We start from the raw sequence: 4,467 nt of genomic DNA, 5'->3' as shown, positions 1-4,467 counted from the left end.
GAGGCAAGTCATGAGAAAATAAAAGGACCATTAGCAGGAGAAAGAGTCACATTCCCACTGGTAGGAGTCCAGCAAAAAAAAAAAAAAAAAAAAAAACCTAGTTAAACAATGACAGCACGTGTGCAGGAGGACCTAGTGTAGGTCCATGCATGCTACGTGATTGCAGCATCTCTGTGAACCCCTCCCAATAGGCCCTGCTTAGTTGATTCTGTGGACTGTGTTTAGAAATGTATTCTTAAAGGCAAAGTACTTGGTAGATGGTATAATTCGGCTCAAATCCTCTGAATACCATAGGGATGGTTGGCCCAAAGGTTGATGTTTGTTACCCAATTTAAAAATTTCTCATATAATTTCTAACTTGAGCCATTGTTTAAGTCAGCATCAGAGAAAGAAATCTGAGATATTTCAGCAAGTATCCATTGGGGTTCCAGTTAGTCTTTTTGAGAGAGAAATACTTTCATTTTCTTAGGTAACTGCACAGCAAACAATGGGAAATCTGAAAATGTATCTGTGGACATTAGTCCTAGGAATCAAATGTCCACTGATTTCTTAAGACAAAATAAGCTGTCATCAGAGCCATAAATGATGTCTTGAGGTACTTTTGCCAAACCCCAGAAATAGAACACTGACACAGGTCGGGTATATCTGGAGCAAGGTCATGTCATTTGCAATAGAGCTTGGCATGGCATTTGAGAAACAGCCTCTGGCCTGCTCTGGGGCTTTATTAATGACACAGTGCCTGACCATGGGACATCAAGTAATCATGCACTAAAACAGCACCTGGTCATCATGAACAGAACAGGAAATATCAAAACTGGGCATGAATACAACTCAGAGGGCCAGAGAACACACAGGAAGAGAATTGTTTTCTCTGCAGAAAATAGAATAGGTTCCACTGACATTCAACAATGTGTGTGTGTGTGTGTGTGTGTGTGTGTGTGTGTGTGTGTTTAATGGTAAAGCTAAGCATCCTACAGTACCAGGTGTGGCACAGAGTCAAAGCAGCAGGGGTGGCTAGTGACCCCAGGGAGCCTCACATGCAGAAGATGATGATGGAGGTGGTGACAGTCAAAGAGAAGAGCCCCAAGGCCACAGACAGGGCAGAACCCAGAGAGGCATCGGAAAAGAACTGTTGCTTGAGAGACTTGCTCCCGGCACAGCCAATAATCAAACACTGTTCCAATGCCAGTCCCTGATCTAGGCACACTAATGGTGGCAGCCCTAACACCAATAAACTTCGATGAACTCGGGTGCTGTATCAATGTCCCAGGAAACAGCAATGATCTGGAATTACCATCTGGCCACCTCAAGAGGGGAGCCCTTGCACTCTTGAGATGGTGCCTCTGGTCTGATGAAGAGAGAGGCAGACACAGGCCAGATTAGAGCTTGCTACAGGACTGGGTCAGAACTGGAGAAACGAACAGTGCCCCAGCGGTCTGCATTTTTCGATCTGCACTTCCACTACTGTGTACCCCCAGGTTGGGCCCATTGTATTAGCCTCTGAAATTCAACAATTCTTCAATTATTTTATATGCCACACTAATCAAGGCTAAGCATGAGTTTCATAGCTCCGTTGCTTAGTGTGGAAATATTCTCAACCTACATTAACCCTACCACAATTTATTTTATTTTATTATTAGCATTTTATTTTAGTCTTGACTTTGGCCCCTGCCTAAGTGTCCCTGTCCTTCTAGCACAAGTAGTAATGAAGCCAGCACTTAGCTTAGTATAAATTCAGAAAAAAATATTGAGTCTCTCTTCTAGCGTCATAATTTTGAAATGATACTTGAAATGAATCATGAAGGGTACATAGCAATTCTAAATGAAGAAGATATTTAAGGATTTTCACACCACAGAGAACAACTTGAAGAAAGTTCAGAAAGGTGCAAATACCTCAAGTGTCTGGCTATTACTTAAGTGTCAGATCATGTCAAAATAAAAAATATATGAGTAAAGAGGGGTGGAGCAATTTTCTATGTAAAATGATAAGCATATTATCGAAGATTTTGGCTCATTTTCTATGTCAATTTAAAGACATAGTTTCTATCCTTGCGATATATAAAAGCAATAGGAGATTGTGTTATCAACACGGTTATGGAATCAGCTGGCACCAGAGTTGCAGAATGGGAATGGGTGGCATATGCAGGTGGAGGTTAGTTAATAGGCTGTTATGATTATTAAAATGAAGATAACCACAAGGCCTAGTGATAAATAGACAACTTCCATCAATGCATTCGAAGTGGTATCCTTGATTATCCACTAAGATACAAAAGACAGAGGGAGCTACAAATGTTCAATAAAGTCAGAGCTAAGGAGGAGAACATCCATTTCCTAAAGACTGAGGACATTTTTACTGAACATAAAGCTGTAAGAGGTTTGTCAAGAAAAAAACAAACAAAAGAAGAACCAGTTGCTTATCTGTGTTTGTCTTATGCCACTGAACAAGTCTTCAACTTCCAGGAACACGAGGAAGCCCTGTTTCTCTTTGTTTGGTTGGTTTTTTTTTTCTTCTTCTTTTTTTTAATCTATATGCCCCCATTCTTTCTAAATCCCTAGAAACAATACCAATTAGGAATTTGAGACTATATAATTTTATTTCAGTAACTGTCCTTTTGACTTCAAAAGTAGTGTTTCTTTTCTATGTTCCAGCTCTTTCAGTATTTCTAAATCAATGTGAAGTCTGCAGAGTATGAAAGGCAAAGAGAGATATAAAACAATAATGACTGCCAGGCATGGTATAATGCCATCACTCTAGGAGACAGAGGCAGGTGGGTCTCTGTGAGTTTGAGGCCAGCCTCATCTACAAAGTGAGTCCAGGACATCCAAGGCTACACAGGGAAACCTTGTCTCAAAAAAAAAAAAAAAAAACAAAAAAAAACAAAAAAAAAAGGAAGGAAGAAAAAAAGAAAGAAAGAAGGAAAGGTGAGCCAGGCATGATGGTGCATACCTTTGATCCCAGTGCTTGGGAGGCAGAGGTAGTCAGAACTCTGTGAGTTCCAGGCCAGACTGGTCTATAAGGAGAAACCCTGACTCAAAAAACTGAAAACAAACAAACAAAAAACAAATAAACAAACAAAAAGAAATGACAGACTATAGCAGTGATTGTCAGATATTTTTATTACACTTCATAACAGTAATGAAATTACAATTATGATGTAGCAATAAAAACAATTTTATGATCGGGGATCACCACAACATGAGAAGCTTTATTTAAGGGTCCCAGCATTAGGAACATTAGAAACACTGTAGTATAGCACCATTTCTAGTGAGTCTGTTTTGTGCTTCTCTGATAGAATACAGAACTGGAAAAGTCTAGGATTATGGGCTTTCATACTGAATACTAACAAACAGGAAGTGTCAAATATCAAGAGAGCAAGGAAGGACCAAGCAAGTTCTACGATAAATGCAGTACAAAGATTGCTAACTCACTCGATGATAAGGACATAAACTGTTGATGAGGGCAGAGCTCTCAAGGCATAGGAGTTGTTTAAGGATTCAACTCTCAGAGCTGCTGCACTGAGGGTTAATTACCACCTTATAAATCTGGGGGTACACATTCAAACAATAGCACCCTATTTGAATCTTGTTTCCATAGATAATTTACTGCAGAATGAGGCAAAGTTTTAATAGGATGATTAAGATTCTGTATGTATTAACTGAGAGTGAGCAAGAGAGTAACATCTCAGGTCACTACAGTGAAATGCATCACAGACCCAGAGGCTGACTGTAAATGCTGGGAAGCCGCAGCAGATTTCAACACACCATCACAACACCACAACATCACAAGCAACAGGATAGTTTGATAACTCCTGAAGTGCTAGGATTATAGCAGATACGATAGTCCCAGGGATGGGTTGGCAGAGACAGGTGGGTCCCTGGCTAACTAGCCTAAGCTACTAAGCAAGTTCCAGGTTAATGAGAAAATTGATGTCAAAAAAACAAAGTATATGATACCTGAAGAATGAATGACATACGAGTTCAATCTGGCACCTCTCTCTTCTTAAGTAGGTGGAGGTCACTGAGAATGGCCTTTCCACATACTTCTGTTCCCACCAAAATACTTCTCTATACTGAGGCCCTTCCATTCTTCTATTATACTTAGCTCTCAAACTTTCATCAGCCACACTTTCACTCGATTGCCTAATTAGGCATGGTCTAGTCACAGACATGTTGATGTCCAGCTAATGATTCCAGTATTCTACCTGACAAAGCCAAGTACCTTCTTCACTTAGGATATGTGCTCAGATGGGCCTCTTTATACAGGTCGACGTACTCCTGTCAGGTCCACAACCTGGCTGGATCTACACAGGGAACTGCCGGGCACTAGACTTCAAACATCTTTAGTTCAACAAGAACCTTTTTAGTTTATCTTAGAAGGAACTGAACATTCCAACATGAACCAGAAACTTTCCTTTCTTTCAAACAAATCAAGTTGTATGTTATTCTCTTACTTTAATATTTACTGAG

The 4,467-nt window shown here is 40.0% G+C and overlaps 1 pseudogene; it reads right to left on the bottom strand.

The window, feature by feature from the left end:
- Positions 1 to 1,033: 1,033 nt before the first annotated feature.
- On the bottom strand, positions 1,034 to 1,442 carry LOC129687875 (ATP synthase F(0) complex subunit C1, mitochondrial-like; annotated as a pseudogene).
- Between the last annotated feature and the right edge of the window lie 3,025 nt (positions 1,443 to 4,467).

Source organism: Psammomys obesus, unplaced genomic scaffold (assembly GCF_907164565.1).
Source record: "Psammomys obesus unplaced genomic scaffold, mPsaObe1.curated_primary_1811, whole genome shotgun sequence".
Taxonomy (NCBI): Eukaryota; Metazoa; Chordata; class Mammalia; order Rodentia; family Muridae; genus Psammomys; species Psammomys obesus.
This window is presented reverse-complemented; position numbering and strand designations above follow the sequence as displayed.